Source organism: Chiloscyllium plagiosum, chromosome 30 (genome assembly GCF_004010195.1).
Source record: "Chiloscyllium plagiosum isolate BGI_BamShark_2017 chromosome 30, ASM401019v2, whole genome shotgun sequence".
Lineage (NCBI taxonomy): Eukaryota > Metazoa > Chordata > Chondrichthyes > Orectolobiformes > Hemiscylliidae > Chiloscyllium > Chiloscyllium plagiosum.
Window position 1 is genome coordinate 29,310,438 of NC_057739.1, and position 13,924 is coordinate 29,324,361.

Here is a 13,924-nt window from a genome sequence, read left to right on the forward strand (position 1 = left end):
TGTACACTGCACACATTGCACTCTGCACCCGCTGTACACTGCACACATTGCACTCTGCACCCACTGTACACTGCATACATTGCACTCTGCACCCGCTGTACACTGCACACATTGCACTCTGCACCCGCTGTACACTGCACACTTTGCACTCTGCACCCACTGTACCCTGCAAACATTGCACTCTGTACCCACTGTACACGGCACTCATTGCACTCTGCACCCGCTGTACACTGCACACATTGCACTCTGCACCCGCTGTACACAGCACACATTGCACTCTGCACCCACTGTACCCTGCATACATTACACTCTGCACCCGCTGTACACTGCACACATTGCACTCTGCACCCGCTGTACACAGCACACATTGCACTCTGCACCCACTGTACCCTGCATACATTACACTCTGCACCCGCTGTACACTGCACACATTGCACTCTGCACCCGCTGTACACTGCACACATTGCACTCTGCACCCACTGTACCCTGCACACATTGCACTACAGCACTCATTGCACTCTACACCCACTGTACCCTGCATACATTACACTCTGCACCCGCTGTACACAGCACACATTGCACTCTGCACCCGCTGTACCCTGCATACATTGCACTCTGCACCCGCAGTACACTACACACATTGCACTCTGCACCCACTGTAGACTGCACACATTGCACTCTGCACCCGCTGTACACTGCACACATTGCACTCTGCACCCGCTGTACACTGCACACATTGCACCCTGCACCCACTGTACACTGCACACATTGCACTCTGCACCCGCTGTACACTGCACACATTGCACCCTGCACCCGCTGTACACTGCACTCATTGCACCCTGCACCTACTGTACACTGCACACATTGCACTTTGCACCCGCTGTACGCTGCACACATTGCACCCTGCACCCGCTGTACACTGTATACATTGCACTCTGCACCCGCTGTACATTGCACTCATTGCACCCTGCACCCACTGTACACTGAATACATTGCACTCTGCACCTGCTGTACACTGCACACATTGCACTCTGCACCCGCTGTACACTGCACTCATTGCATCCTGCACCCGCTGTACACTGCACTCATTGCACCCTGCACCCGCTGTACACTGCACACATTGCACTCTGCACCCGCTGTACACTGCACTCATTGCACCCTGCACCCACTGTACACTGCATACATTGCACTCTGCACCTGCTGTACACTGCACACATTGCACCCGCTGCACACTGTAGCTGCTGTACGCTGCAGCCGGTTTATGACATACCTGCTGTACACAAGACTATCTGTTTTATTGGCAGTCAATTGGTGTGCTAGTTATTAAACATAGCTGTATAGTCAACTTATTTCTGATGCAGATTATAAAATAATTAGAGTCTAGTCATGTCAATTATGATGAAACGTGACTCAACCGTTTGAAAAATTGATCACCTGACCTCTAACAGCTCAAAACCAGTAATCTGGCTGAAACCAGAGGTAGCTGTCTGGCAGTGGAAATAAAATCTGGTTATGCTCTCCACAATCACTACAGGCGCATGCTGTTTGAACAGGTGATGTTTCCAAGATTACATGCCTTTACGCCTGATAAACATCTTGAATTAGGGGCATTAGGCAGTGATCTCATGCCAGCTAAGGATGAGTCTGAAATCTTCAGCCGTTTGTTGCCTTTCTGACCATCACTATGAAGTTGCATCCCTTCCCCTGGCCTGTGTTACCATTGCAAATAAATATCTTTCGTAGAGAAATGTGTCATATAATATCGTCCAGTTCTGTATAATATTATGGCGTGTTTGTTTTCTTTGTCCTGCATTGCAAATATGTCAAATTTTTAGCGTGTAAAATTATGTAGTAATGCATTGCTGCAGGCAACCTATATCTCCAACAATGAGAGATGCACAGATTTTGTTACCTGTCCCTGGTGTTTGCACAGCTGATTTATTCATTAGTTGCTCTCTCTGCCCCTCCCCCCCCAACACCTTCCCTCATATTCTCTTGTCACCATTCATCCTTTGTTCAGCTGGGAGGGTGAGCAGATGGACAAGGGCTGCTACCAATGACAGGAGCAACATGACCTGTGAGGGACAGAGGGACTGCTGCCCTCGTCTGCCCCAGGATAGGTAATTGCTCCTTCTTGAGAAGTGGAGTCCTCTGATCCAGAGGCAGAGCTGACAGCTAATAAAACTCTCCCATTATCTAGCAGGAGATGAGTTTAACCCTAGATGTGGCACATGGATTCTTAAGGAGACTTTCTGTCGTTATGCCTGTGCTTGGTTATTTCTAAATTGACTGATTAATCTGAATTTCCCACTCTACTTAGGATTCTGATGGATGTTATGAAGCTCAGGACCTTTGTAAAAATGAGCCTAAATATTCTTAACAGTATGAGATGTTCTATTTTTAACAGCTTTGATGTTACTCCATTGATGTTCAGGCAGATGGGATTAGTTTAGAATGGTATTATGGTTGGCACAGACAGGATGGGCCGAAGGGCCTGTTCCTGTGCTATACTGTTCTACATCCTCTGTGTAAAAGATGGGAATGTTGACAAGAGACTCAAGTAAAAGACACAATGTGACTTAATCTGGCAGCATTTTTTGAGTGTCGCATCAGAGGGTTTCTATGATTCTATATTTGCATGTGCCTGTGTTGTGAAGAATGTTGTGCTCTTGTTCATAGATGGTTGAGAACTGTTGTTCTAAATGTTGAAGACTCTTCATGAGAGTCCAATTTTGGATATACTCGAGTTGACCCCTTGTTGAGGTTTTGTCTTGCACAACACTTTCCAAGACACATACCCTGCTGAGCCACTGAGCTGTTTCTCTTGGAGTGTTTGGCATATTCATGCCATTCCTGGCAGTCAAAGCACAGTTGAGCAGAATGTGAAGGAAGTCTGCCAAATTCTCCACCAGCAACCTGCTCATTGTGTCTAGATTTCACAATGTGCCAAACCCTCGGTAACACATTATTTTGAACTTGTATCTGTTTTTCTTCATTTCATCCATGACAGCCTCTAGTCCATAAAGTATATTTCACCTATATTTTCTTCAATTTCATATTTTCATTAATTTCCAACTTGTGTTTTTTTTGCGGTCAAAATGTTAATTTTTCTAGCAATTCTCATGACCACAGGATGTCATGTTTTAGAAATAGTGTTTTGAAGTGTAATGTAAGAAATGTGGTAACCAGTTTGCACTCAGTAAGCTCCCACAGACAGCAATATGGTTATGATTAAATAATCTGTTTTCCTTTATTGTTGATTGAGGGATAAATATTGGTCAGAATGCCAGGAATAACTCCCTGGTTCTTCAAAGTAGTGCCAAGGGAACTCTATCTCAGTAGGCAGAATGTGACCTCAGTTTTAAAGATCTCATCTGAATGATTGTACCTTCGTCAGTGCACTACTCCCTCCGGTATTTCTGACTCAGAAGCAACAGTGCTTGACTTACTGACCAATGATTCTGTCCGCTACAGTAGTTGCAAAGAGATGTAAAGTAAAACATAGCCTCTCATGAAAATTTCAAAGCTGACGATGATTCTGGTTTCCTTAGAAACACTTACAGGGAGTAAATTAAAACCACTTCTCCATTAAATTTGAAAGACAGACAGCAAAACCTATTTGAATTTTTGTAATAAATAGTGTTAGCTTGCGATGCATAAATTTACCTCTTGAGTTCTTTACACACTTGTTCGTGGTGCTGCAGTGTTTCAGCTGGGATCTTATTTAGAACAACCTCTGCCATTCCCAGAAACAAAACTGACATAAAGAGAAATAGCTGTTTTTCTAACCTTGGGCATGATCTAAACAAACAGGAATATATTACTGACATCTAGTTCCACACAGATTTTACATATTTGCAGAGTGGTGTATTTACTTGAACTAGGATGACATTATAGATAGAGACTTTGGTTGGGAAGGCAAATATCAGGTGTTTTCCATAATTTCTTACAACTGTTGACTTTTGTCTTTCTGATCTAAGTTATGGGCAATGACAAAAATTAAGTTGATTAGTTTTGAGTTTTCACAATTGTACCTTTGAATTTTTCAGTTAATTTAAAAGAAAAAGGACAAAATAAGGGTAAAATAATCTTGCTCTCTTATCATTGTTGTCTTATACCGCCAATTTTGCCTTTGTTGAGGTTACAGCCATGCCTTAGCCCCACACAGACTTGAAATGCTTATGAAGATTTGCACAAATGATTTAATTGGACTTGTCCTCTTATTTTTAAATATATTTTCTTTTTTCTTTATACTCTTCCTTCAGTGCAGGAAAATTCTCAACTCATCTTCTCACCTAAGCCCTTAAGGCATCTCTTAAACTCTTCAAATGCCCTTAGGATCATTCAATCCAACTTGGGTATACTGAGAGCATTGAATTTCACTATCTCATCAGACCTGTGTTCAAACCTGGAATCTTCCTGATCTAAATGGCCCTGCATTAATCACACTGCATCCAAATGTTAAACTATTGAAGGATATATTTCATTATAATAGGGCTGAATAAAGGAAACATCTGACATTTTTCTCTGACTTAATTGCTTCTGTAGCCCTGTAGCTGGAGTACTCAATGCATAGGTGAGACTGCGGTCTCTCTCTTAAAGGAGGTGCATTTAAGGGAGAATATACAGCAATGCTCTGCTCAGTTTACACAAAGTGAAACATTTACCCTGATGGAATTACAGGAATATTGCTCTGCTTGGGGTGAAGAATTTAAACAAGGTGCTGAGTGGAATAATAGGTTGTCATACTGCCATTCCTCTCTGGGTTTTGAATCTCGTCCAAACAAAAGGGATGAAAATCAGCTCAGTGGCTAGAAGTATCCCATGGGGAGTGAGTTGGAGGCAGCCTTCACCCTGTTTTTGGCAGACATAGGCACATAGCACAGAACTGTCCTTCGTTGTGTTAAACATGACTGGCTAGAAGAGCAATTGACAGGGAAGGATCAGACACAGGGGCATGAGGGGGATAGTCTGATGCTGAGGAAAGAAAGGGTAGATTGAATGCGATCTGGCAGTACTTAATGTTGGCACTGGGTGTTTAAAAAGTGCTCTGTTCACCTGCACCTTGCTGAACTCGATAAACAAATTCAGTGAATTGCTGTCAACAATTCCAAGTGTGGTCTTCGTAAAGGCAGGCTGGCTCACTAAACTTCACATTTCATCTGCTGAGTGTTTGATAAAATAAAAAGAGACTTTTTGCTCTGATTCCAAATGATTTACTGTCTGTAGTTCTGCTTTTAAATCAATCCAAGTGTCCACTGATCACTAGTTGATTTTGGAATTGACAAGGAGATCATTAAAAGTGAGCTTATTGATTACTCCCAAAGATTTTTCTCAAAAGGAATCTCAGTTTTAGGAATGCGTCTCATATTGTTTTAGTACAATGGAACCCAGCTTCTTTGTAAAAGGATAATTTTTGCCACATATCTCAAATTCCTGCTGATGTCCTTTATCATCCTCACTAACTGATTAGCCAAATTGGACGTTAAGCAGGCCGTGATAGTGAGCTTATCATCGGAGCTGAAGAAGATGGCCATGAAATAAAAAATGAAATCAAAAGGCAATCTAAAGGAATGAGAGGAGACAGATGCTTTTATTAAAGTGACAAAGAAAAAAACGTGAGAGTGGGAAACTTGTAAAAATGTGGCATAAGCAGTGTGATAGGATTAAAGGGCTAGCTCAGCAGTCAGTTCTGCACACAGACTAATGTATCAATGGGGTTGGTAATAGGAGAAGTCAAAACTCAGCTTGATTTGGAAAGTTCAGGCTTTATTAAGGGAGATTTGGGTTAGCTGTGGTTTAACAGATATACTTTGGGGATTAGGTTTGCCTTATTGGCATGCAGTGAAAAATTACTCTGTTTGGCTCTTTGAAAAATGTTCAGTCTGAAAAACATTGAATCCTAAATGTAATATATTTAAATAGGATCACTGGCTGATATTACTATTTTATGCTGTCGCCCCCATTTTATTTAATGCTTATTTTTCCTGAAAGTTTTCAAGTGGATTCTATCCTGATTCTCTCCCAATTCTGCTGTGTTCAGCTGCCAAGAGGCATTTTAAAGTGAATAAGGTGGCTTAGAATTTGGATATTTTCTTCTTTTGTATGTGTGAAAACCACTGACTTTGGGTAGGACACTGCATGGTACCAGATTGCAGCGCGTGGACATTTGGAGACATGGGTCCAAGTCATTACTAGTATCTTATGTAGTTTATGCTTGTCATTCAAACTGGAAGACTAAATTCCAGCTTTGCAGTGAGTTTATCCTAAATGTTCATATTTACAATGTTTGTACTTTTTGCCTCTGCTATTGTAGGTTGGAGATAACATTTTCACCCTTTAGTATGTTTGTCTATAAGCAATATATCTCAAAATCTAATACATGGATTTAAATTGCTGCACGGCTCAAGGATACCCTGATAAATTTTTAATAATCTGGATTGTGAAATTTAGAAAGAGCCTTTAACACTGGGTGATCCTTTATTTAAACAACATTATGAATTGTTTTATTGAGACTGTTGTTGATTGCTTTAGAATGTTTGGATTTTCTCAGCTGGTGTGGTGAAATGTGTCACAACAATCAAACTATGAGCAGAATTTACAGAGCAGATTGTTAAATATGTGCATTGATTGAACTACAGCAATGTGATGGAAACTCTTAATAAGAAGGCGTTCTTTTCTCAGCTTAGTAGCTACAGAACATCATATTATAGGCTGGGACTTTTTTCATTGGAGCATAGGAGGTTGGGAGGTGACCTTATAGAGGTTTATAAAATAATAAGGTGTATGATAAGTTGAATGACAGGTGTCTTTTCCCTCGGGTGGGGGATTTCAAGACGAGTTGAGAAGAGAAAAATTTTAAAAAGACATGAGGGGCAATTTTGTTTTACACAGAGTGGTTTGTGTGTGGTATGAACTTCCATGGGCATGGGTTCAGTTATAAAGTTTAAAAGGCATCTGGATAACATGAACAAGAAATGTTTGGAAGGATATGGATCAAGCGCGGGCAGGAAGGATTGGTTTAGTTTGGGAACATGGTTAGCAGGGAGTGGTTGGACTGAAAGGTCTATTTCTATGCTGTGTGACTGTATGACCGTATGAAAACTTGGATTACTTTATGTAGTTACCTTCTAAGAGTAGAGATCAAACAATAAACTGTGGGAACTCTGCAACATTGAAGAGGGGAATCCTGTGTGACTTTAACATTCCCTCATTCATAGTTCAGCTTTGTAGTTACAGAACATCAACCAGGTGGGGAAAAGCCTTAAGGAAGACTGCATTATTGTAATAATGTTAAATTAACACAGCATGACAGAGACATGCGCTTGACTCAATGCCCTCTTCATTTGTTAATGCCCTGGAGTTTTCGGATCTTATTGTATAGGGTTATGGATGAGCATATTACAAGTTGTCAGTTAGTTATGGAGCTGGATTTGATTGATAAAGTAAGTCAGGCCTCAATAATATTTGTTTAAATGAAGGATTCAGCTCCTCTGTGGGCGTGAACTGTACAGATGGAAAAGGTCTCAGGTTAGTTGATCCAAATGGCAGCAGTGATAAGGGGCAGTCAAGCTAGAAATGATGTCCGTGAACTCGGGAACACTTAAGGTCAAACAGGGTTCCCCTCTTTATTGTTGCAGAGTTCCCACTGTTTATTGTTGGTCTCTATTATAAGAAGGTACCCATGTTGATATCAGAATGAGTTTTGACCTGCCTAAAGATAACCTAAAGATTTTTAATTCTTATATAAAGAATGATTGCTTTGGTGAGGTGGCAGAATGCCTGCAAGTGTCAATAGAATCATCACCCAACAAAGGTCATGAGTGAGGTTACAGAGCATGGTGGAGGTTAATGGAACCAATGGCCAATGCAGGCAATGACCTTTGGGAAATTTGGAAGACTTGGAGGAGGATTAAATAAAAGTGAGCAGGGCCATGATAAACACACCAGTGTTTATTTTTCTAAAAGAAAATGCCTCCTATCAGTGCAACTTATTTCCCTGAAATCCCACAAAACACTAAAACGTTTAACATGCAAACTATTTTAAATATGTTCGTCTTGCTGGTTTAATCCCTTGGTGCTGTCTGATGTAAACTGACAGCTGAGAACAGGCTAGTCTGACATTCAGGGAATGATATTAGAGGTGCTTGCAATGTTATTACTGTGGGATTACAGTGAAATAATCTGCTGTTGATTATGGGGAAGTTCTCTGTGTGGTGCATATTTTAATATGTAAGTTTTATTGTATCGTCTGGCAGGACATTTGTGCAACCTTTTAGAGGGGATTTACATCGAATCTTTCGTTGCAAATTTAAATAATGCTTTTTATCAAGATGATGTCATCTGGCCCATGTGTGATACGTTTCATAATTAAAGAACCTAAAACATAAATGTGGAAATTAATATTGGTGCAAGATTCTGAATGTAGAAAATAAAATCCTGCTCAGTACAACTGCTTTACTGCTGCTTCAGAGAGCACTGTGATGCTGACAATATCGATTGTGCAGCCTACAACAAATACAATGAGTGGTTATCTATTCCATCACCAGGAATACATTAGCTATGGAAATCCATAGAATTTAATCTAATGGCAACTTAGAGAAGGTAATATAACAGGCCAAAATGAGGTGTGTTGTGTAAGCATTCTTGATTACAATCAGTTCCAGTCCGAAAATACCACAGGGAAGTGATCTGACTTCTGCCACTGTCCATTCGCTTTCATAAGATGGTGACATGTAGACTAAATATAAGATACTGGTTGTCATGTCAGAACTGTGTTACCCCTGGCGATTTTCATTTCACTTTCATACTCCTTTTTGATAACTTTTATTAGTTTTTAACAGCTGATATATATGTCATGGAAACAAATACTGGAGGAAAACTCTGAACAGCAGCCATGAGAAAACTGCAGTGGACACTTGGTTGTCCTGTTACTGTTCTTGAGCAAATTCCCCTAAATCTTCATGATTCAACGTGTGATGGAAATTTTAGTTACAAATCCCTGCCTGTTCCAGATTATGCTGCAAAGATAAGAAAAGTTGAAGAAAAGTTTGCATTTCAACATTACTGGAAAATAATTTAAAACAAAGAACTGAGGATGCTGAAGAAGAGTCACTGGGCTCGGAAGGTTAACCCTGCTTTCTCTCCTCAGACCTGCTGAGTTTCTCCAGCAATGCTTGTTTATGGAATAGAATTTGTTTTGTTTTGCTTTTTCTTCCCTTGGCAGTTATGACCAAAGGAATGCAAGTGTAATGGATATACATTTTTGGGGGTTCCTTGTTACTGAGGCTTGCACAAGCGGATTAGTTTATTTTGATAGAATTGTAGGGGGGAAGCTTATGGGGTCTGAATGGTGTGTGGGCTAATGTGAGATTTATGGCAAAATTGGATGAGAAGTCTGGCAAGACCTATCTCACTAAAGGGAGCACCCCACTTAATCTTTTATGCTTTTCAGAAGCAGTGTGGCGGGTTTATTGCTAGGCAGCAGTGGTTAGGGGGATTATTGCTTGTTAAAAACTTTGTTAATGGCCTAGCTCACGTCATTAATGTTCAGCTTCCTATTTCACCAAACTTGCCAAGCAACATGGGCATCAGAGTGGGTACCTGGTGACTTCAGCTCATCACTTACTCTGAAAGACCTCCATATTGGGCAATGGGCACCAACATCTCAGATTGCACCCATGGCAACTGGCCACTCGCACCCTGTGTCCATGGACATTGGCAACCAATATGTGTCAGCCTCGAGCAACACTCACAGTGCATCTCTGATCCACTGGCTTCTGTACCTTAGTGGTGCATCTTTAGCTACACCAGCAATTCTCATTGTAAAACTTGTGGGCGGCACGGTGGCACAGTGGTTAGCACTGCTGCCTCACAGCGCCAGAGACCCGGGTTCAATTCCCGCCTCAGGCAACTGACTGTGTGGAGTTTGCACGTTCTCCCCGTGTCTGCGTGGGTTTCCTCCGGGTGCTCCGGTTTCCTCCCACAGTCCAAAGATGTGCAGGTCAGGTGAATTGGCCATGCTAAATTGTCCGTAGTGTTAGGTAAGGGGTAAATATAGGGGTATGGGTGGGTTGCGCTTCGGCGGGGGGGGTGTGGACTTGTTGGGCCGAAAGGCCTGTTTCCACACTGTAAGTAATCTAATCTAATCTAAATGCTGTGGCAAAGACACTGTGCTCAGAGACATGAACCCAGGTCATCGACTAGGCCAGGCTTATCTTGGGGCTGTTCACTTACTGTCATAGCACTCACTCACTCTGAGTGGACCTGGCCTTGTCTTTTTATATCTTGCCCCCTCAACCAGAGATATCAGGTTAATATTAATTCTGTCTTATCATGCCATTTAGTGTGGACATAAAGCCAGGAAGCTTGTCATGTTTGTAAGCAGGCCTCAGTCAAGTGCTGGGAGACAGCCTTCAGTCAGGGGATCCTGGCACAGTAAGTCAAAGGCATTTGACAATACTAGACATAGTCAGCCAACCACTCAAGTCTGACCAGAGCCAAGATACTTTCCACATTAAGAGTGCGAGCTGAATGTCAGGCAGCCCATATCACACTTGTCTTTCTGCCCTGTTATGGGCTGTCTTCCTTCGCAATGAGACAGAGGTATAAATTTTTTAAAAAGAAATAGAACATAGAAGAGCAACAGCACAGTATAGGCCCTTCAGCCCTTGATGTTGTGCCGACCTTTTATTCTGCTTTAAGATCCATATGCCTATTCAAGAGTCATTTAGCTGGCAGTGCATTCCATGCACCCACCACTCTCTGTGTAAAGAACTTACCTCTGACATCTCCCCTAAACCTTCCTCCAAACACCTTAAAATTAAACATGCTTCCTATAATGAGACGGACAGAACTGAACACCATATTTCAAGCGTGGTCTAACCAGGGTTTTGCAGAGCTGCAGCATAACCTTGTGGCTCTTAAACTCAATCCACCTGCTAATGAAAGCCAACACACCATATGCCTTCTTAACAACCCTATCAACTTGGGTGGCAACTTTGGTGGGTCTATGGACGTGGACCCCAAGACCCCGCTGTTCCTCCTCACTGTCATCCAATGGGAAGGGGAGGGTCTCTCTGTGTGGCTCTGCTGCTCCTCCTGACACCATGAGGCAAGTAAAATAAATCCAGTTGATGTGGTCCTCTTGGGGTTCTCTCCTGTTTTCCCCCAGGACATGATTCACCTTCTCCAGAGATCCAATCAAAATGTACACCAACTTACATGCGTAATGTGAAAATGGACCCTGATGGTTTCGGGTCAATGTTCCTTGTCACCAGCATGGTAAGCAGTTTTCAACTCGGAACATAATCTTCAGGTGATTCCTGGGAAGATCTGGGTAACTTTAACATGCTTTGCTTGCACTGGGCTACTAGGGTTAATGCAGCTATTGGGCTCAAAGTAAAACAAACAGAAAGTTACAGCTCATACTAGTTCATAATATTGTGTGTTATGCAGAAAATAATAAAGAGAATGCTTGAATGTCTGAGGGCAAGTCACAGAAATATTAGTGGAATATGAACTACATTTTTTTGTTTTTCCATCTGCTATTTTGTGTTGAATCGGAGAAGCTAGAAGAGAACAATGAGTCAGTGAGGAATTTTAAAGCACTTCCATGTATAAATATCTCTATGTGTGTAGGATTAGTGGCCAGAGATAGTCACCAAATCTTTGCAGCTGGGTGCACATTACATTTTTTGATACTTTCTAGTAAACCTGTTCAGCAATATTATTACACATCTCTGGAGCAGGTGAGTCTTGAACTGAGGGCTCCTGGCTCTGAGGTAGGGACACTACCATTGCACCACAAACGACTTCCTTGTCACAACAGACCTTAAATGTCCCTTCATTGTCTTATAACCTGCATGTGACTGAAAATATTAGTTATGTCTTTGGGGCTGGTGTATGGTGGTCATAAATCATCATAGAGACTTATAACATAGAAACAGGCCCTTCAGCCCAGTTTTCACAATTAATCTAGTCCCAATTGCTTATGTTTGGTCCATATTCCTCCATACCTATCCCATCCATGCATCTCTACAAATGTATCGTAAATGACAAAATTGCATTCACTACTATTTCTGGCAGCCCTTTTCAGACACACCTCACACGCTATGAGGAAACAATTGCCTCTCTGGACCCTTTTTTGTATGTCTCTCCTCCCTCCTTTGGTCTAAAGGATAAGGTGTCTGATGTTGATGTAAATCGGGGTGCTGTCAGAAGATTGCAAGTTTGAGACCTACTGCTTCAACCTTGTGGTGTAATGGTGGTATCCCTACCTCTAGGCCAGGTGGCTTGGCTTCAAGTCCCACCTGTTCCAGTAGCTGTGTAATAACATCTCCGAACACGTTGATTAAAAGTATTTGTAAGTGATGCTGTGGTAGTGCCCCTACCTCTGGGTAAGGGTATATTAGAGTGCAGCACAGCATATATTAGAGAGGGTGTATTTGTATATCAAGTCTGCTGAGTGGCTAATTGAGCAGGATGTGAGATTTTTGATCACTTTAGAACTTACTTTATGGAGAGACTCAGAGGCTGTAATTATTTCTTGGCTGTGACCGTGTTCTTTTCAATACTCCTTATATATCACTTTATATTTAATTCGTTTATTTTGAGACAATGTTGTATGTAATCGCGGATAATTCTGTTATCTCCTTGTTAAGTATTTAACTGTCCATATAAATGCTACTCGATGACTAACAAAAGGCTCACAGCTCAGCCTGTGAAAACTCAAAAGCTTTGACATGGAAGTCACACATACACACACACACACACGTTTATATTTGGAAAAGTGTCAAAATTAGTGATATTTCCGGCATTCGTTTTCTATCTGGTTGTAATATTTAAGAAAATTCAGAACGATTCTTTGTGAATTGATATCCAAGATGCAGATTTTTGTGAGCCAGTGTGATTAAGTGGTGCTATTCAGCAACTCAGCAGCAGCATGTGGGCTTTGCAGGTCAGGTCAATGCCCTCCTCTGAAAGGTCAGGCGTGAGTTTTGTGCAGCGAGCAGTATTTTGCGGAGACTCTGTGAGCCCCTCTTTACCTTCTCTCAGTGAGAAGCAGCGTGGTGAAGGATTGCTGGAACAGTGCCACCCTCTGGCAAGGCTGTCACTGCTGAGACACCGCATCATCTCAAGAGCTCCGACCGTGAATTGGAGCTGATTTATTCACTGCTCTTTCTCGTGTATGAGAAATATTGTCTGCTTTGTACAATTTTGCTCAGCCATTCTCTCCTATGGGTGTGTTTGCAAATCATGCTTAATTCTTGGTACTTTAACGCTTGTATTAGCGTCGAAAAAATTCAGGATTTATATGAAAAGCTGTAATTGTATTGGTTACATACAGTGATGAGTGCTATGCAGAATACCTTGTGAGCAGTGGCTATACGAAGCACCACATGGCCTTAAATTCTTTAATTTTAAAAGTGTCACTTTTTATAGTCTTCCCTAAAGGGAGAGTTAGTTTGTAGTCATCACTTCCATTAATATGATTACTTTCCCTGGCTATTGTTCCAAGCTTGCTATTGCATACCCTGACAGAGAAGTTAGGTGCTGAACATAGACCATAACTCCCCTCAGTGCCAATTTATAGGAAGCTAGTGGCAACAGTCATTTTTGGCAGCTCCTTCTTTTCCATTGGTGAGGTCCCAGAACTTCATTAGATGCTGTACACAATGAACTAGGTGAGGTCAATGGTCTGTTATTAGGGCAAGCAGGAAATGTGTGAATGTCAGAGTAATAGGAGTCCCTCATACTGAGATATGTGACCCTCCCAACCCCTGTCTCTCTAGCCACTGACCGTCACAATTTTCATTTTGGATAAACAAGTCACATTGACTGTAGTTTTATCTTTGCAGTTAATAAAGCGAAATTCGTGGTAGATTAATGACCAGAGAGTAAGATTTTATATGAACCATTCACT